Genomic DNA, 21790 nt, shown 5'->3' with positions numbered 1-21790 from the left:
ATCTTCTTCTGGACCTCTCATTATGGAGGATCTACCAAGCACTCTGGCAGTGGTCCTCTTGACCCTCTCCTTCCTCTTCTTTCCCTCTCCAGCTGGCTTAGAGATCTCAGCGGATGAGGCCCTGGCCTTAGACATTGGAACTCTTTCTGCAGGTGCCTTCTTATGCAACCCTGGCTTAGTTGTTGTAGCAGTACCATACTCTTTCTTCAGCACCTTCTTCTTGGAGCTGACTTCCTCTTCAGTGGCCACATAGTCCTCATCTTCAGAATCTGAGGTTTTCTTCTTCCTTGACCTGGTGGCTGCCTTTGGCAAATTACTGGGAGTACTCCTGCTGCCATCATCTGAGGTACTTGAGGGACTAGTGCCCTCACTCAATTGCACTGGATCTTCAGATCTGTTTTGGCTGTCACTTTGGTCAGACATCTTGGCAATCACACTGACAGCAAACCCTGTGAATAGATGTAGATGAGGTAGAATGGATGAGCATCACAAAGTGCAGAGTTTTTGCAAAACAAATGAGTCAAAAACTTAGTTTTAGTTCTCCACGGAAAACATTTCGGAGCTACCGATTTTTTAAACTCGGTGATACCGAAGCAACTTTTGGAACCTAAACTAGTGAACTCGGTCAGACCGAGTCACAGTTCGGTGGCACCGAGATTGTTAGGGTTCCACAGAGAGTTGAACTCGGTCGCACCGATTTGCAATTTTTGGTCAGACCGAAAACACATGTGCAATGGCCTAAGACAAATCGGTGAGACCGATTTCTACAACTCAGTCGGTCCGAGATGAGTTCGGTGGAGACCTAACCCTAAATTTTCGAATCAAATCTAACCTAAAGGATGTTTTCTCTGGATAGATTGTTTTCATACGTGGAAAAGATCATGGCGAAGCAATGTGCTAGGAATCGGAGTAAGGAAATAGCACAAAGTATCAAACCCATACCCTAGTTCAGCGGGAGTTCGCTATGGCGACAACGGCGGAGCAGAATTCCGTTGACGGTGACAGAAACCAGCGGCGGGAGGTCGTTGGCGGCGAGGAGACGATCCGGACACCCGAGGCGGCAGAGCAGTACATGCGCGGGATGAAGGGTTTTGGAGGAATTTCCAAAGTTCAACCCGTTGGTATATATATCCCGACCCTATTGGTGTGACCGAGTGGAACAACTCGGTGACACCGAGATGCAGAATCGCAAGCGGTTACTGCAACTCGGTGTGACCGAAAAGTTCGAATCAATTTCACCGAGATGGAAAACCTAGATCAACTTGGTGAACTCGGTGTGACCGAAGTGGATGACTCAGTCATACCGAAATGCATAAAGAGGTTTTGGAAGTTTAAGCCTATGACAAATTGGAAACTCCGAGTGCTCCTCACACAGAGTGGTTCGAATCTGACTTGATCAAACTTTGTGATGTAGCATGAATAGAGTTTGAGACGAGAAAAGCATAGATATCTAGAGGAGGTTCTTAGGCATTCTCGTCCATCCATTTGGCAAAAGGGAAAAAGCCAAACAATCAAAGCAACAAATGGATGTCCTCGAATGAGTAAAATATGCAATCGACATGCTCACTCAATAAAATTGAAAATGAAATATGTGGCAAAGCATGGACAAACATTCTAGCATCTATCAAGCAATTGGTGATGACTAGGTCATCTATATATGAGTATATTGACTTAGGAGTCAAATGAGAACATTTGATCGTAGGTCATACTCATTGTTTAAGCACAAGTGGGGTTACCACTTTTACATAAAGCATTGTTGTGTTCACACCATTAGAGTTGCTTTAGCTCAATTGATTAGAGTAAAGCTCCCCCTAGATGTGATATCCCCCCTAAGAGGGATGAGCTAACCTTGGGTTTTGTGATGATGGCTTCATGTAGATGTTGAAGATGTGGATGCTCAATGTTGATGTAGATCATTTGGAGCAATCCATTGGAGTGAGTTGCACTTTCAATACCTACACGGGTTAGTCCCACAAGGAACAAACAAGGATATCCATAGACATAGAGTGATGTACACACAAGATGATGTCCATGAAAGCATTAGGTTACCTTGTCCCTTGTCTTACCAACAAGAGGGTTTGTGACTCCTTGAACTAGTGAAATATGTGGAAGTTGTTTGCACTTGTTCTCGCTAAAGTGATTTGAGTGAAGTATGTTGGCGGAGTCACCCTCAAGAACTTTCTAGTTCTTCTTCTTCACGATCCACATCATCTTGATGGGAATCCTTGGAGTTGTAGTCATACTTGATGTAGTAGAACTTGATGTAGTCTTGGGAACCCACTTGACCAAGGCCTTAGAAGCTTCTTCAAATGCATCAATATTCTCTTGGAGATTGTCCTTGCCTTTTTGCTTGTGGTCTTGTGGTGGAAGATCATCTTGAACTTGTGTCCCTTGGAAAGAAGTAGGATCATACTTCTCTTGTTGAGGAACAAAATTCGTCTTGGGGTATTGATCTTCTTCCCACTCAACTCCATTGGCATTGAACTTTTGTTCAAAACCAATACCTTGATTCTTTCGGTGTCTTCCTTGCTTGCGTACAATTTCCTCAAATTTCTTACTTCCGGCAAGACTCTTGTAGAAACCTTTCTCTATAATTCCCTTCAATAGGCTATTTTCTTGCTCAAGTGTAACTTGGCTAAGAGAATCATTAGTGGAATCAAGGGAACTACTAGAAGCAACAATATTGGATTTAACATGATTGTTTTTACTACTAGAAGAAGAATCTTTTGTACTCTTGTTGCTAGATTTAACTTGTGGCATGTAAGTAGACAAGAGTAAACTCTTGGCAATGTAAGAAGAACTTTTCTTGCGAAGATCATCATTGATTGCCTTTAAGAACCCATGCTCTTGCTCAAGGTTGAGCTTTTCAAAGCATAACTTCTCATGAGTCTTTAAAAGTTCTCGATGATCCTCCAAGGTAGTTTCATGAGCTAACTTAAGAGTGTTTAGTTCTTTAGTTAGACGATCAATCTCCTTCTTATCATCGTCATTCGTTTTATCTTGATTAGCATGATTAATAGCAAGTTCATCATAGTTTTCATCACTAGAGTTGTCAACAAGTAAATCATCATCACCTAGCAAATCATCTTCATCACTATTGAAATCAACATACTCGGGGTGTAATACCTTCGGTCCTTTAGCCATGAAGCATCTTCCAATTCCTTCATTTGGTGAGTCAAATATGTCGTAGGAGTTGGTCGACACAAGTGCTAGACCGGCAACACCTTCATCTTGAGTATATTCGGAGTCGGAGTGATAACTTCTCTCGGAGTGATTGTCGGAGTCGGAGCCGGATACCCATTCACCAACATGAGCTTGATGTCTTCGTTTTGTGTAGATCCTTGATGATTTGTCCTTCATTTCTGAATCCTTGCTTCTCCGTGATGTTCTTCGTTCATAACGGTCATCTCTACTCCTCTCTCTAGGTGGTGATTCTTCTCTTCTACTTCTCCTTTTGGGTGAATCTTCTCTTATTTTGTAGGGAGCCGTACACTCATTGGAGTAGTGTCCGGGTCTTCCACAATTGTAGCAATTATGTTCATGACTCGAAGATATTTTGTCATTGTAGGACCTTGACTTGGGACTCCTTTCCTTGCTTCTACTCTTGTAGAACTTGTTGAAGTTCTTCACCATTAAGCTCAATTCTTCATTGAAGGCTTGTTTCTCACTTGATGATGTAGGAGAATCACATGAGGCTTTGTAAGCACCACTTGACTTGTTGTGAAGCTCTTCCTTATCCTTGAGTGACATCTCATGAGCAACAATTCTTCCAATGACTTCCGTTGGCTTGAGATCTTTGTAGTTGGGAATCATTTGGATCAATGTGCACACGGTATCATATTTTCCATCCAAGGCCCTTAGGATCTTCTTGATGATGAATCTATTGGTCATCTCTTCACTTCCTAAGCCGGCAATCTCATTTGTGATGAGAGCGAGCCTAGAGTACATTTTAGCGACACATTCACCATCCTTCAGTTTGAACTTGTCAAGCTGACTTTGAAGCTCATCCAATTTGGATTCCTTGACGGAGTCGGTACCCTCGTGCATATCAATCAAAGTATCCCAAATTTCCTTTGCTTCTCAAGACAGCTGGTTTTGTTGTATTCTTCGGGGCACAATCTGTTGAAGAGAATATCACAAGATTGAGCATTGTATTGCAGCATCTTCAACTCTTCTACGGTAGCTTCACGGTTTGGTTCTCTCCCATCAAAGAATTCACCTTGCAAGCCAATACACACAATAGCCCAAACGGCGGGGTTATGTCCAGGAATATGCATTTTCATCTTATGCTTCCAACTAGCAAAATTAGTACCATCGAAGTAAGGACCTCTATGGTGGTAATTTCCCTCGCTAGACGCCATACTCTCCTAGATTGTGAAACCAAGGCTATGATCACCAAAAGCTATGGAGATCAAGGCAAATGGAGACCAAAACTCTGATACCACTTGTAGGATCGAAAGTATGTCTAGAGGGGGGGGTGATTAGACTACTTGACCAAATAAAAATCTAGCCTTTTCCAAATTTTAAGTCTTGCCAGATTTTAACAACTTAGCACAAGTCAAGCAATCAACCTCCACATGCAAGTCTAAGAGTATAGCAGAAGAATGTACAACATTGCACATGAAGGTAAAGGGAGGTGTTTGGAGGGAGCAAACACAACGTAGACACTTAGATTTTTGGCATGGTCCCGATAGGTGGTGCTATCGTACATCCACGTTGATGGAGACTTCAACCCACGAAGGGTAACGGTTGCGCGAGTCCACGGAGGGCTCCACCCACGAAGGGTCCACGAAGAAGCAACCTTGTCTATCCCACCATGGCCATCGCCAACGAAGGACTTGCCTCACTAGGGTAGATCTTCACGGTAGGCGATATCCTTGCTCGTACAAACTCCTTGGTTCAACTCCACAATCTTGACAGAGGCTCCCAAGTGACACCTAACCAATCTAGGAGACACCACTCTCCAAAAGGTACTAGACAGTGTGTTGATGATGAACTCCTTGCTCTTGTGCTTCAAATGATAGTCTCCTTGAGGGAGTCCTGGATTAGGGGGTATCCGGATAGCCGGATTATATCCTTTGGCCAGACTGTTGGACTATGAAGATACAAGATTGAAGACTTCGTCTCGTGTCCGAATGGAACTCTACTTGACGTGGAAGGCAATCTAGGCAGTACGGATATGGATATCTCCTCCTTTGTAACCGACCTTGTGTAACCCTAGCCCCCTCCGGTGTCTATATAAACTAGAGGGTTTTAGTCCGTAGGACAACATACAATCATACCATAGGCTAGCTTCTAGGGTTTAGCCTCTCCGATCTCGTGGTAGATCAACTCTTGTAATACTCATATCATCAAGAATAAATCAAGCAGGACGTAGGGTTTTACCTCCATCAAGAGGGCCCGAACCTGGGTAAAACATCGTGTCCCCTGCCTCCTGTTACCATCCGCCTTAGATGCACAGTTCGGGACCCCCTACCCGGGATTCGCCGGTTTTGACACCGACATTGGTGCTTTCATTGAGAGTTCCTCTGTGACATCCCCGTAAGGAAGGATGCCTCATCTCGTTGTTAAAAACAACATTACCGCCGGGGAGCTCTGGCTATCGGCCAAACTCTCCGGCTAGGCAGTTTCATCATGACTGCCTGTTCGGCCGCTGCACCGACTATGACTTCTCGAGTCATCAAAAACAGCCTCCATGTCAGCTCGGAATTCGCCGAGCAGATGGATCCAATGGAGCTCTCTTCCCTAAACGAACTCTTGGATCGCATCACCGCCTTGGGAGTCGCTATGGACTATGATCGGATTGGTCTCAAACCCGATCAAAGGGAGATTAACTCTCCATCGGTCGCCCATCACGTTGCGGTGGTGGAGGAACAATGCGGCAACTCTTCCTCTATTTTGAGTACTAACTATGTCCGGATTCCTGAGCTCTCCGAGACGGATACCCGCTTACGGGAGGACATCACCCAAGCCTTGAATCTAGAATCAGGCAGCGGGCCAGACTTATCGGGCAGCACTCCGGAACCCGGACTTCCAAGATTGGAAACTCCTCGGCCCCTGGGTCTCAGATCGGGTAGGGGTTCGGACTCAAATCCACCCACCCACCCAGACATAAATGATCTTTCCCACATCAGGCAAGAGCCCCATGAAACAATACATCATTATTGGGCTAGATTCCTCCTTGTGATGAACAAGGTTAAGGACTGTCGCGAGGAAGATGCAATCTCACTTTTCTACAATAATTGCACAGACAAGGGAATCCTTAACGCCTTAAGTCACCGTGACATATCATGCTTCGCTGACTTGGCGTCCATAGTATGAAAGTACTGTGCGATGGAAAGCGCCTGGAAAACCGAAACGAAATTTTGGGATAATCCGGCTCCGAATATACACCCAGTCCGAAGTAAAAGGGTGCACTATCATAAGACACCTGAGCTAGTTGCAAAGAAACAAAAACCCTCTACAGGGCATGGAACCGTACTGGAGGGATGGCTTAACGGACCCTGCAAAATTCATAGTACAGCGGATACAATACCAACGCACAACCTTAGAGCATGTTGGATACTCCGGCAGGTGGCCAAATGTGGTGAGGATCTTCTTATCCCAAATGCCACAGAGCACCATCCCGTGGATAACAATATAGTGTTAACAGTCTTTGAGACCTTCGCATCAAATAATTTGCGCAAGCGAACACTCTGCAGCATGGCCGAAATCTGCCACGTAGCAGCAATAAATCCATGGAGTGACACGGCTATTACCTTCAATGCCAGTGACGAACCTAAATTCCGAACAGCCCGAGCACCAGCCGCACTGGTCCTCAGTCCAATTGTGGACGGCTTTCGACTCACCAAAGTACTCATGGACGGCGGCAGCGGATTAAACCTCATCTATGAGGAAACTCTTCAAAAAATGGAAATAGACTGGAACCTCATTGAGCAAAGTAGCACAACCTTCAGGGGAATCATACCCACTCGGGAGGCACCATGCGCTGGGAAAATCACACTAGATGTGGTATTCGGTATGCCAGAGAACTATAGGTCCGAAGAAATTACATTTCAAGTGGCCCCGTTCAGCAGTGGATACCACGCCCTTTTAGGACGTGAGGTGTTCACAATCTTCCAAGTCGTACCCCATTATGGGTACATGAAGCTCAAAATGCCCGGGCCCAACGGAAGCATCACCCTCGCCAGTGATCCGGACATAGCACTCTGCGCCGAAAACAAAACAGCCGCACTGGCCCTCGAGGCATTATCCAAAGCCCTCTCGGCCGAGGAATTAACCACGCTACGCTCCATAGTGGACAGAGACGACATGATACTCGATAAGAGATCCAAGTCCACCACTTTTAAACCAGTGGATGAAATAGTCAAATTCCAAGTCCACCCAACGGACCCTACAAAAACAGCCTCCAGCGGGGCACAGTTAAACCCCGCCGTGGACGCCGCACTACGAGAGTTCCTGCGCGAGAATTGGGACATATTCGCCTGGCATCCCTCAGACATGCCAGGAATCCCACGCAGGCTGGCCGAGCATAGCCTCAATATCCTAAAGGGATTCAAGCCGGTCAAGCAAGCTCTTCGGTGTTTCTCCGAACCTAAGAGACAGGCCATGGGAGAGGAACTAGCCAAGTTATTGGAGGCCGGATTCATCAGAGAAATAAAACACCCGGACTGGCTAGCAAACCTGGTGATGGTACCAAAGAAGGATAAATCATGGCGCCTTTGTGTCGATTTCAAGGACCTCAATAAAGCTTGCCCAAAGGACCCCTTCCCCCTCCCTAGCATCGATCAAATTATTGATGCTACCGCAGGACACAAGTCATTGTGTTTCCTCGACGCATACTCCGGTTACCACCAAATCAAGATGGCGGAGTCCGACCAAGCCGCAACGGCATTCATCACACCATATGGTCCCTTCTGTTTCAACACAATACCTTTTGGGCTCAAAAACGCCGGCGCAACATATCAGCGCATGATTCAGACATGTCTGGAGAAACAAATCGGCAAAACAGTAGAGGCATACGTAGACGATGTGGTCGTCAAAACCAAACACGTCGACTCTTTGATAGACGACTTGAAGCTCACATTCGACAACCTCTGAACATACGACATCAAGCTCAATCCGGAAAAATGCGTTTTCGGCGTACCGGCTGGAAAGCTCTTGGGTTTCATTGTCTCCAGTAGAGGTATTGAAGCTAATCCGTCCAAAATCCGAGCTTTGTCATAGTTGGCTACCCCAACAGACCTCAAACAAATCCAGAAGTTAACTGGATGTCTGGCGGCTCTAAGTCGCTTTATCTCCCGCTTAGGAGAAAAGGCTTTACCCCTTTATCGCCTCCTTCGGCGCACCGAACACTTCGAGTGGACGGACGCTGCCACAGCCGGATTGGAAGAAATAAAGGCCATTTTGGCAACCAACCCAATCCTGGCCGTGCCAAACATCGGTGAACCAATGTTGTTATACATTGCGGCAACTCATCAAGTTGTAAGCGTAGTGCTCGTCGTAGAACGAGAAGCTGACGGACATAAATTCCCTCTTCAAAAGCTGGTATACTATGTATCCACTATCCTCACTCCATGCAAATCACGGTACCCACATTATCGAAAGATAGCCTATGCGGTATTCATGGCATCCCGGAAGCTGCGACACTACTTTCAAGAGTGTTCGATTACAGTAGCCTCGGAAGTGCCACTTAATGATATTATAAACAACTGCGGCGCTACGGGCCAGATTACCAAATGGGCCATTAAGCTCCTCCTGTTCGACATAACATACAAACCTCGGCGAGCCATTAAGTCGCAAGTATTGGCCGACTTTGTCGCCGAATGGACGGAGGCCGAACTCCCTAAAGAGTACGGCGCATACTCCAATTGGATCATGCACTTCGACGGTTCTAAAATGCTGGCTGGTCTGGGGGCTGGCGTCGTCCTGACGTCCCCAACCGGAGATACCATTCAGTACGTACTGCAAATATTGTATACAGACTCCAACAACGCAGCCGAATATGAAGCTCTGTTGCATGGTCTTCGGATGGCAGTCTCCATGGGCATTCAACGCCTGGAGGTGTGTGGGGATTCAAACCTCGCAATATCCCAAATAAATGGAGACTTTGACGCCAAGGATCCAAAAATGGTGGCCTATCGAAACGTCGTCCTAAAAATGTCAGCTCGGTTCGAGGGGCTCGAATTTCACCATGTGGCTCTGGAAAACAATCAGGCGGCGGATATCCTCGCCCGCATCGGCGCAAAACGCGATGCGGTCCCCCCCAACATATTTTTGGAGAGGTTGTTCAAGCCATCCATAGTATGGGAAGGGGACACCGGTAACAATAGTCCGGACCCGGGCAAAATACTCGATACCGAACACTCTGACACAATCGGAGGCTCCGCCACCGAAATAACACCTTCAGCCCATGTAATAATGGCCATCATTGCCCCATGGACAGAACCATTCCTGGCCTACCTAACTAGACAGGAACTTCCGGAGGACCAAAATGAGGCATGCTGCATAGTGCGGCGATCCAAGGCCTACAGGGTCCATGAGGGAGAATTATACAAAAAAGCACTACCGGAGTCCTTCAAAGATGCATCTCCGAAGAGGAAGGGCGGAACCTTTTGGCAGAAATTCACGCCGGACTCGGCGGTCACCATGCCGCAGCCCGGGCTCTTGTAAGCAAGGCCTTCCGTACAGGATTCTATTGGCCAACGGCCCGGGCAGATGCACAGGACTTGGTCCAACGTTGCGCCGGTTGCCAGCTCTTTGCAAATCAAAGCCACATGCCACCCACCGCTGTCCAAACAATCCCCATTACATGGCCCTTCGTGGTCTGGGGGCTTGACATGGTTGGACCCCTTAAAGGGAGAACCCACAAGAAAAAATACTTACTGGTCATGGTGGATAAATTCACCAAATGGATAGAGGCCAAACCTGTTAAAATAGCCGAATCCGGACCGGTGATAGACTTCATATCCGGGGTCGTACACCGTTATGGCGTCCCCCACAGCATCATCACTAACAGCGGCACGAACTTCATGGCCGATGAGGTAAAACTCTGGTGCAGCAAAATGGGCATCAAGCTCGATTATGCTTCAGTCTATCACCCACAAACCAACGGCCAAGTTGAGAGAGCAAACGGTCTTATAATGAGTGGCATTAAACCCAGATTAGTGCGGTCCTTAACGGAGTCTAACACGCACTGGGTAGAGGAGCTTGACTCCATACTCCGGGGGCTGCGGACCACGCCGAATCGTAGTACCGGATATACACCCTTCTTTATGGTGTACGGCGCAGAGGCAGTCTTTCCCTGTGACATAATTCATTACTCACCTCGAGTGCGCATGTACGAAGAAAGAGAAGCCGAGCTCGATCGGCAGGACAGTCTGGACACCCTGGAGGAGGAGCGCGATGTAGCAAAAGCCCGTTCCGCATTTTATCAGCAACAGGCTCGTAGATACCAAAGCAGAGAAGTACGGGCCAAAACTTATAACGTTGGCGAACTAGTTCTACGCCTGCCGGATAAGAAAAAGAATAAGCTCAAGCCCAAATGGGAAGGTCCCTTCATTATTGACCAAGTTCTGACCAGTGGAGCATACCGACTGCGGGATGCATCGACTAATCGACTCGAGCCGAACCCATGGAACGCGGCCAGGCTCCGAAGATTCTACGCCTAGCGTTGGACTCTTTGTTCGTCCCCTTCCTCTGTCCATTTTTTGCATATACATTACCTGTCTTGTTTTTCTTTCTTTCTTTCTTTCTTTTATTCTTTCTCTAGGCCTTCAAGGGCCAACTTGTGCCTCGCTTGCACATTATAGATGCGCTAGCCGCGCTAATCATACCTGGGGGCTTCTTTCACAAAAGCTTAATTATTTATCTGGGCCTCATGCCCCGCACATGTGTTATACTTCTGCATGTACCTTTTTCACCATTATATGCATCGATATGACTTAAGTTTTGGCCAAGCTGGGTTTCCTGGCTCTTGTATTTATGCCCTACGTTCCCGTTAATTCAACTAGGGCATAAGGGGAGCACCTCTGCGATTGTTACTGCCGGGTCAGCCGGATGTGTATCTCAGACTGGGTGAAGCCGAAAGCTAGCGTTCTTAAGGGAATATTTGGTCGGTGAACAAAAGATGATTTTTATTTATTTTCCATATCTTCCCCCAAATGTTTCTTCCTGCGTTTCTTATCGCAGTCCGGACATGCACCTTAGGGCATGCATACCCAGGGAAAGGAACCCTTAACGGAACTATTCTCCCTGGAAGATGTTTCTTACTACCCATGTAATATAACATAACTAGTTGGGCACTTGTCCGTTCAAGCACTAATGACCCCTACGCCCGGTATCCATGCATACCCCGGTTCTTATATAACTGAGCGGGTATTCGGATACACTCCAGACTATCGGGTCCCGAGGTTGAAGAGAAAAGTTCCGCCAAGACAAATGAACTACAATCCGGCTAGAAGGCATTATACATGTCACTTTAATTACATAGTCATGCAGACTGACTAAATTCCTCTTCTATACCATCCAACAGGCGGTCTAGCCTACAATCCTGTTGGGAAAACTTTGCGGCTAATTCTACTTGCCCATAAACTAAGCTAACGGGGATCTCTTTTCTGTCGGGCCCCACAGGTCCGACCTCGGCCATGTGATTTGGGTCAGCCTTGGTATACCGCGTCTTCACCATGGCCCAAGCTTCTCTGGCACCTTGACGGCAGGCCGATATCTTCCATAATTGGAAGCGCCGTCGTGCTCCCTTGAGCTTCTCCGTAAGCTCTGCAACGCCTTCTGGCAGGGAGACGGATGGCCACAAGGCCTGGGCAACACCTTGCATCACCTGTCGAACTTGTTCGTACAGATGTGAGAGCTCGGATAGAAGATCACCCGCAGACCCGGGCATTTCCTCCGCGGGACGACCCGTCAGCATACCTATAGACATAATGCTGTTAGTCGGCTTCTTCACCGAACTCCTTCAAAAGGATTCGTTCAAGCACTTACTGAAAATGCCGCGCCGAAGCCGCTTATTCTCCTTCTCGGAGTCTGCAAGCTGGGCTCGAACGTCTTTTAGTTCCACGCTCAGCTTGATAGTGACGTCTTGGAGATTGTTTTTCTCCCGCCTAACCTCAGTCAGCACGCGTTTGCCAGCCTCTCACTGTCGCACGACATGCTGGTCCTCTGAATTTTCTCCGGATTCATCTGCAACATCTATTGTTAGATCTGCAGCCACGCCGCACACTATATGGTAACCATCATTCTTTAAAGTAAATGTTACCAGCGGGAAACTTTTTCGGTTCCTTCAATGCGGCAACAGCGGACCGCAGTTGGGTCTTGCATTCCTCCAGCTCCTGTGACAGCCTAGTATTCTTCTCTGTAAGAACCTGCACAATAAAGATGATCCTTAAATCAGTTCTGCTAACTGTTTCAAGTCTCAGGGGCTATTGATACATATAAATCGTCAGATTTACTTACTCGTACATCCTTTACATACGGATCCGTGGCTCTGGCCAGACCATCTTGAGCAGCACGGAGGTACGCCTCTCCAGAATTGAAGGCATCAAATGCCTCTGGTGAGAAACAAGCGTCATGGAGTACGGCCCGGCGGCGCCTATGATTCATGGCGCTTTCCACTTATAAGTTTGTAGCGAATAATCTATCCGCATCCTCTGTAGGGGGGTTATCCGGCGCCTGCCCCATATCGGCTTCCGCCTCTATGTCCGGTCCTGGCGCCCGACTGGTGGAAGCGTGATTAGCAACATCGCCAGACATATTCCGGTGAGTGCTTTTTCTGTTAAAGAAACACGGGCGTCGTTACATTTTGAGAAAGACGACAACCACAGAGCGGGGTTTCTATTATACCTTTGCGCCGGTGTCTCCGTCCTGACCGCCTTCCTTTTTGGCCTGCCCGGCCTCGCTGCCTCTTGTTGGCAAGTTGCTGCGGGTTCGGCAAGGCGTCCCGAATGCCTTCCCTGTAAAAACGCCATATGTATATGGTAGGTGAAGTGTCTAACAGGGGATCCTAGTTTTTTGGAGTTGGGATTTTTTGGTTTTCTTACGTGCGATGCAGGAAGCATTCTGGGATAGTCGGGCATAATGGCCACCATGGCACCATCGCAGCTTAACTAATAGAACTGTCGGTCTATCAGCTCCACGAATATAACCAGATCTTCTTCAAGTTCGGAGTCGAGGGCCTGGTCAGGGTCCTCTGGTAGTGGGGAGGGGCTGCTGACCTCCTTTATGGCTTTTCGCAGTTCCTGCCGCAAAGTGTCAAGGTGAATACTCACGACAAAGAATGCGGGAAAAATGGGAGTAAGGAGATATAACTTACCCAGCTTGGAGGATTGTACATGGAGAATCCATCCCATGGCTTGATGCGGATGAACTCCTCTTCCTCTCCCTTGAACAATTCGGACAGAATTTTTGCTAAAGCGGCAGCATTGTCCAGACCCTTACGCCCGCAGTGGGTGGCATCATCCGCCCCGTTAAAACACCACAAGGGGTGCCCACGATATTGAAGTGGTTGCACTCCCCGCATTATGCAAATCGACATAACTTCGATTACTGTCAATCCTGATTGAGCCAGCGCTTTAATCTGGTTCATCAGGTAGAGGACTTCTCCATTGTCTTCCACCTAGGGGCTTCGTGGGCGCCAACTTCGGCATTTCTTCAGAGGGGCATTGCTGAACTTAGGAAGACCCCACCGAGCAGGGTCCGGAAGGGGAACGTCCTCCATATAAAACCATTCCGAAGGCCAGTCTTTGGACGACTTCTTCAGGGTACCGGACAGGTATCCGGTACTGGCGATGCGCCATATTTCGACTCCGCCCACTTAATAAAGTGACCCCCTATGTGTGCGAGGGACAAGGCAAAATAGCCTTTTCCACAGCTCGAAGTGAGCCTCGCAGCCCAGGAACAACTCGCAGAGAGCAACATAGCCGGCGATATGTAGAATGGAGGCAGGGGTGAAATTGTGTAATTGGAGGCCGTAGAACTCCAGGAGCCCGCAGAGGAACGGGTGAATTGGAAATCCGAGTCCCCTTAATAAATAAGAAACAAGGTAGACCCGCTCCCCCATAGAGGGACAGGGGAAGCTCTCCGCTTGCTCCCCGCCATTGTAGGTGGCAAGCCCGGCTCGAACGGGCACCATATACGCCGGAGGGAGAAATCCCTTAGTCTGTAGTTCGACTAATCGACTGTGTGGGACTGAACACCTCTCCCAATCACCGGGCTTAGGGCTACGGGGGCAGGAGGAGGAGCTGCGGAGGTCGGCCATGCTGGAATGGATCTTTCTGAAACACACTCTGATGGATTCTCCCTGGGGAAGGATGGTATGGATCAGATCTAAGAATCCCCATCCCTTTAATAGACAATTTATTTATCTGGCTAGGGGGGCGAATGTAAAAACGCCCTGGCGCCTCGTATTCATTCGACGCGTGGGAGATATCCCTTATTGGGCACAGAAGCCAAGAGGTTCAAACATTTATGGGACCGGACACTGCTTTACAAACGTTTGAAATATGGAGAAGAACCCGCATTGCAATGCCGAAGACAACACTGCGCGCCAGACTCATCATCATTGAAGCCTGGTTCGGAGGCTACTGAGGGAGTCCTGGATTAGGGGGTATCCGGACAGCCGGATTATATCCTTTGGCCGGACTTTTGGACTATGAAGATACAAGATTGAAGACTTCGTATCGTGTCTGGATGGAACTCTACTTGGTGTGGAAGGCAAGCTAGGCAGTACGGACATGGATATCTCCTCTTTTGTAACCGACCTTGTGTAACCCTAGCCCCCTCTGGTGTCTATATAAACCGGAGGGTTTTAGTCCATAGGACAACATACAATCATACCATAGGCTAGCTTCTAGGGTTTAGCCTCTCCGATCTCATGGTAGATCAACTCTTGTAATACTCATATCATCAAGAATAAATCAAGCAGGACGTAGGGTTTTACCTCCATCAAGAGGGCCCGAACCTGGGTAAAACATCGTGTCCCCTGCCTCTTGTTACCATCCGCCTTAGATGCATAGTTCGGGACCCCCTACCCAAGATCCGCCGGTTTTGGCACCGACACTCCCCAACACTCAACTCCCTCTCACAGATTTGGATTTGGTGGAAAGATGATTTGAGTGGAAAGCAACTTGAAGAAGGCTAGAGATCAAGATTCAAATGGTTGGAATGGAATATCTTGGTCTCAACACGTGAGTAGGTGGTCCCCTCTCAGAAAATGAATGCTGGAAGTGTAGGCACGTTTTGATGGTTCTCCTTCATAATGAAGGAAGGGTGGAGGGGTATATACAACCTCCACACAAAATCTAACCGTTACACACAATTCAACAAACTCGGTGGGACCGAATTGGAAAACTTGGTGGGACCAATTCAGTTCAAAATGTGAATGTTAGGCTTTTCGATGGGACTGACATGTCAACTCGGTGGGACCGATTTCATTAGGGTTAGGGCATAACGTAATCTCGGTGAGACCGATTACACAAATCGGTGGGGCCGATTTTGGTAATAAGCTAACCAGAGAGTTGGTCAGGCAAACTCGACGGGACCGAATCGCTCAATTCGATGAGACCGAAACATTACGAAAGGGAAACAAAGAGTTTGCATTGCGAACTCGGTAGGACCACTCACTCATCTCGGTTGGACCGAAACATTACAAAGGGAAACAGAGAGTTTGCAATCCCATTTTGGTGCGACCGAGATCCCTATCGGCGAGACCGAAGTGACTAGGGTTTGTGGCAGTGTCTATGTCAAGTGAACTCGGTGGTGCCAGATAGAACTTTTTGGTGGGGCCGAGTTTGAGTTTTTGGTTTGGGACATATGTGGGTAGGAGAAAGTGGTTGAGGGTTTTTGGACCATATCACTAAGCATTTTGAGCAAGCAAGCCATTAAGCCACACCTCATCCCCTTTTAATAGTATTGGCTTTTCCTATGGACTCAATGTGATCTTGGATCACTAAAAGTAAAATGTAGAGTTTTGAGCTCGAGCCAATATGTGTCCTTAGCATTTTGAGGAGTCCACATTCCTAATCCATGCCATGCCAATCATTGAACTTTCTGAAATGATCATCTTGAAATAGTATTAGTTCAATGAGCTATATGTTGTTAGTAATTACCTAAACCACCCAGGGATAGTTGCACTTTCAGTCATCCACTTGAGGGAAAATTGCTATTGTCCTACAAAACTCTGCGTTTGGAGGCCCAACACAAGTCTACAAGAATAAAGTTGCATGGTAGACATCAGTACTTAAGAAGAACAGCACTTGGCATATGTGTGTGGATTACACAAACCTTAACAAGGCCTGTCCTGCTGATCCTTTTGTTGTCCCTCGTATTGATCAGATCATTGATGCTATGGGCGGTTGTGAGCGTCTGAGTTTTCTAGATGCTTATTCTGGCTATCATCATATCAAGATGGAAGTTAAGGACCAGGAGAAGACAGCCTTTATCACTCCTTTTTGGGGCCTTATGCTACGTGTTTATGCCCTTTGGGCTCAAGAGTGCCCAGGCGACTTATCAGTATTGTGTTCAAAATTGCCTTCACAACCAGATTGGGCGCAATGTTCATACTTATGTGGATGATATCGTTGTGACATTGTAACACCCACAATGCAGCTATATCCCCCACGTGTCGGGGCACGACTTAGAGGCATAGCTGCATGGTAGGCTTGTCACAAGAGGGGTAATCTTCACACAATCCCATGTACTGAATAAGAAAGGCATAAAGAGTTGGCTTACAATCGCCACTTCACACAAATAACATAGTTAAACATACGTCAATTGGAATACAATCAAGGTCCGACTACGGAACCAAAATTAAAGAAGACAACCCCAAATGCTAGATCCCCGATCGTCCCAACTGGGCTCCAATACTGATCAATAGGAAAACGAAAGATAACAACGACCAAGATCTTCATCGAGTTCCCACTTGAGCTCGGATGCGTCACCTGCACGGGTATCGCCAGCACCTGCAACTGTTTGGAAGAATCTGTGAGTCACGAGGACTCAGCAATCTCACACCCGCGAGATCAAGACTATTTAAGCTTATGGGTAGGAAAGGGGTAGTAAGGTGGATCTGCAGCAAGCACTAGCATATATGGTGGCTAACATACGCAAATAAGAGCGAGAAGAGAAGCAACGCAACGGTCGTGAACTATAAGTGATCAAGAAGTGATCCTGAAACTACTTACGTTCAAGCAGAACACAAGAACCGTGTTCACTTCTCGGACTCTGCCGGAAAGAGACCATCACGGCTACACACACGGTTGATTCATTTTAAATTAAGTTAAGTGTCAAGTTCTCTACAACCGGACATTAACAAATTCCCATCTGCCACATAACCGCGGGCACGGCTCTCGAAAGTTCAAACCCTACAGGTGTGTCCCAACTTAGCCCATCACAAGCTCTCACAGTCAACGAAGGATATTCCTTCTCACAGGAAGACTCAATCAAACTCGGAATCCCGGTTACAAGACATTTCGACAATGGTAAAACAAGACCAGCAAAGCCGCCCGAATGTGCCGACAAATCCTGATAGGAGCTGCACATATCTCGTTCTCAGGGCACACCAAATGGGAAAGACGTCAAGTTGGCATAGACCCTGGTTGCCCAGGGGGCGCCGGACATCGCCCACTTTGGACCAACACTTAGAGAAGCACTGGCCCGGGGGGGTTAAAATAAAGATGACCCTCGGGAGCACGACTCCCAAGGGAAAAGTATAGGTGGTGGTGAGGCAAATGGTAAAACCAAGGTTGGGCCTTGCTGGAGGAGTTTTATTCAAAGAGAATTGTCAAGGGGTCCCATAACACCCAACCGCGTAAGGAACGCAAAATCAAGGAACATAACACCGGTATGATGGAAACTAGGGCGGCAAGAGTGGAAAAAAAACCAGGCATAAGGTCGAGCCTTCCACCCTTTACCAAGTATATAGATGCATTAATTAAACAATAGATATAGTGATATCCCAACATAACCATGTTCCAACATGGAACAAACTTCAGCTTCACTTGCAACTAACAACGCTATAAGAGGGGCTGAGCAAAGCGGTAACATTGCCAAACAACGGTTTGCTAGGGAGGTGGGTTAGAGGCTTGACATGGCAATATGGGAGGCATGATATAACAAGTGGTAGGTAGCGCGACATAGCGATAGAGCGAACAACTAGCAAGCAAAGATAGAAGTGATTTCGAGGGTATGGTCATCTTGCCTGAGATCCCGTAAGGAAGAAGAATGAGTCCATGAAGAAGACAAACAGACGTAGTCGAACGGATCCTCACAACTCCGGAACAAAACCGAAGCTAACGAGAGAAGCAACCCGGAAAGAAGCAAGCAACATAGTAAACAACCATCAACTAAACATGGCATGATGTGCAACCAAGTATGATGCATGTTCGATTTAATGAGGCATGGCATGGCAAAATGCACAAACAATTCTACAAGTTAAGTGGAGCTCAATATGCAACGAGTTGCATATTAGCAAAACACCACATCAATTATTTAGTTCTCTCCCATTTATGTACCCAACAATATTAAATGTTATTAAACATGGCAAGAGGTGAAGCATAATAAAACTACCTATCTAGGCAAATTTAAATAGGCCGGAACAACAAGCAACAAGTCCGGAAAAATTCTCTTGTGCATATTTTAGGTTTGGTACTGTTCTGCCCTAAACATAATTTTAGAGTTGTTAAACATGCTAGATAAGTGCACCATGTTAAACTAGGCATTTTTCTACCCCATTTACATATAAATTTTATTTAAAACCAATCTATGGTTATTTAGTTATGAATAAAGCATTTTAACATGGCATATGAGCAAATTTAATCAAACAACATTTTAAACATTTTTAACATGCATGAAAGTGGCATATTATGACTAGACGAAAATCTAAGCATTTTCATATATAGGTTGTTTAATTCAGATGCATGGTTTGTGAAATATTAAATGCATGAACTAGAAGGAGTTTTCTGTAAAAATAGGTAATTCGCTGGTTAAAAGACAACGCAGAGCCTAAAAATAGACTCTGGGCCGAATCTGGTGGAACTGGGCTGCTCACATCGGGCTCCAGGGAGCTGGCAGATGTGGGCCTCGGCCCGGTTTGGTCGAGAGGGAGGCCGGCAGGAGTGACGCACAGCTGGGCCAGCTGGTGCGGCCCACGGCGCGTAGGAGGCAGGCCGAATCAACGCTGCTTGCTGGGAGCGGTTGCTGGGCCTTGAGGAGGGACACGGTCCATGTGCGGTCAACACACGGGTGCGCTCGAGCCGTTGCTCGATGCAGAGGATGGCGCGGCAGCCGACGGAGCTCCGGCGATGGAGGAAGACGGAGCTCGCCGGGGATGCACCGAACCAGAGGAGCTCGTCCAGATCCGGCAAGGAATGGTAGAGGCAGGCGCCGGCGAGGGTTGCCTGAGGCATGGCGACGTCAGGAGGTCCTGCAGAAGAGGGATCGGGGTGAGAGGGAGCGCGAGGGGAAAACGAGAAGAGGAGAGGGAGCGGAATCGGCCTGGGAGGTCCTCCGGGGGAGCTTGACGGCGACGAGATCTCCGGTGGCCGCCGACGATGCTGGCGGAGTGTGGCACAGACGCGAGGTGGCGCTCGGGGCGGAGGCAGATGCCTCGATCTAGATTGGATCGAGCGCTGCGGGAGGAGCAGCGACGCGCTTCGGGTGGAGTTGGGCTTCCAGGGCCCCGATCTGGGTCCTGGCAGGCCATGCGGCGGCGCAGGGGCGTGGGAAGGCATTGGGGACAGGTGGCGTGGCGCGATAGGACGAGGGTGGCGACGCTGGTGGTGGCTGGCGGCGGCTAGTGAACGGCGGCGTTCCAAGTGGCGGCAAGGAAGCGGGCAGGCGCGGAAATTGAGGAGGGTAGGTGGATGGAGGTAGGTGGAGTCTAGGGGATGCCAAATTAGGAAGGAGGGTGTCCATATATAGCGAAAATGGCTAGGGTTTGGGTCTAGGGGTTGTTTCTGGACCCTCCGGTCTCGATCGGACGGCACCGGACGTGAGGAGGGGTAGGTTGGGCCTTGTGGGCTGTGAAGAGGAGGTTGGGCTAAGATGAGAGGGAAGGAGTGCAGCCTGGCAACTGTTTCCGGAGACCAAAAACGCCCGACGTTTGACCGACTATACGCTGCTATAGTTTACCGTTGGGGGGTCAAACAGACTCCGAATGCGATGAAACTTGGCAGGCGACCTACTGACAATATAACAACACCGCATGCCAACTTTCATCCCATTCCGAGAACATTTTCCGGCCACTTATAAAATAATATTTCGGACGTGCCGCGGGCGCGTGCAAGTGTGTCTGGGCTCAGAACGGACAACGGAAAGAGCTGGGGGAACCCGGACGAATGCAAGTTTTTGAAAAACATGATGATGCAATGCACATGATTACAGGATAAAATGCAACAGCGAGCAAAAGACATGGCGACGACAGCGAATAACTGGAAGACACCTGGCGCAACGGTCTCGGGGCGTTACAGAAATCCAGGAAGAAGGAAACCTTGTTAGATGATTCGAAGGAGACCTTTAACAACCTTCGGGTCTACAAAATGATGCTTAACCCAGCCAAGTGTGTTTTTGGTGTGCCAGCCGGTAAACTGTTGGGCTTTTTGGTTTCTGAGAGAGGCATTGAAGCTAACCTGGAGATAATCAGGGCTATCACTTCTTTGACTAAGCCAGCATGTATCAACGACGTCCAGCGTTTGGCGGGTCGTATTACGGCTTTGAGCCGATTTATAAGCCGTCTCTGAGAGAAGGCTATCCCTTTATAACAAATGATGAAGAAAACAGATCACTTTGTCTGGAGTGATGCTGCTAATCAGGCTTTTGAGGCACTGAAAAAACAGTTGGCCGAGTCGCCAATCCTTGCAACTCCCATTGATAAGGAGCCCTTGCTTTTGTATGTGGCTACCAATAGCAGAGCTGTCAGTGTAGCAGTTGTCGTGGAAAGAAAAGAGTCAGGCAAGGATCATCCGGTTCAGAGGCTGGTTTACTATGTCAGTGTGGTGCTCATTGAATCTAAGCAGAGGTACCCACATTGGCAGAAGCTAGTTTATGGAGTATTCATGGCCAGTCGTAAGTTGAAACAATATTTCCTTGGTCATCCCATCATTGTGGTCAGCTCTGCTCCTTTAGGGGATATTATTCAAAATAGAGAGGCCACGGGTTGGGTGGCTAAGTGGGCCATTGAGCTTGGACCCCATGGTTTGAAATACATACCTCGCACAACTATCAAGTCTCAAGCACTGGTGGATTTCATCAATGACTGGACAGAGCTGCAGATGCCTGAGGAAAAGCCTGATAACACATATTGGACTATCCATTTTGATGGGTCTAGGCAATTGGAAGGCTCAGGGGCTGGAGTTATTTTGACTTCCCCACGAGGTGATTAATTTTGCTATGTTTTAAGGTTGATGTTCCCTTGTACTAACAATGCAGCTGAGTATGAGGCCTTGCTCCATGGTCTTCGGATGGCTAAAGAGATGAATCTAAGCCGGCCAGGTGAGGTGCTTTGGCGACTCAGATTTGGTGGCTCAACAAGTTTCAGTAACTTGGGATTCCAAGGATCCGCCCATGGGGGCTTATCACCCAGAGGTTGATGCTATTGCTAGTCATTTCAAGGGTTATCAGGTGGAACATGTTGATCTTAGGAAAAATGAGGTGGCTGATGCGTTAAGCCGGCTGGGCTCTCAGCGTAAGCTGGTGCCACCCAATGTTTTCCTTGATATTTTGAATAACCCTTCGGTTAAATTGCCTACAGAGGAGGATCTTGCTATCCCTGACCCGGAGGCGC

At 47.8% G+C, this 21790-nt stretch overlaps 1 long non-coding RNA gene across 1 annotated transcript; it reads right to left on the bottom strand.

Annotated features, from left to right (window-relative positions):
- Positions 1–11443: 11443 nt before the first annotated feature.
- Positions 11444–19892, bottom strand: LOC125520762 (uncharacterized). The gene is made up of 6 exons (XR_015610682.1): positions 19058–19892; positions 18209–18299; positions 12469–16976; positions 12272–12377; positions 11998–12195; positions 11444–11928 (listed from the first exon to the last, which is right to left on the bottom strand). It is a non-coding gene; the product is annotated as an uncharacterized LOC125520762 (long non-coding RNA).
- Between the last annotated feature and the right edge of the window lie 1898 nt (positions 19893–21790).

The sequence above is a fragment of the Triticum urartu genome, chromosome 7A (assembly GCF_056163025.1).
Source record: "Triticum urartu cultivar PI428250 chromosome 7A, HENAU_Tu73, whole genome shotgun sequence".
NCBI lineage: Eukaryota > Viridiplantae > Streptophyta > Magnoliopsida > Poales > Poaceae > Triticum > Triticum urartu.
Note: the sequence above shows the minus strand (reverse complement) of the source record. Positions and strands in the feature narration are given on the sequence as shown.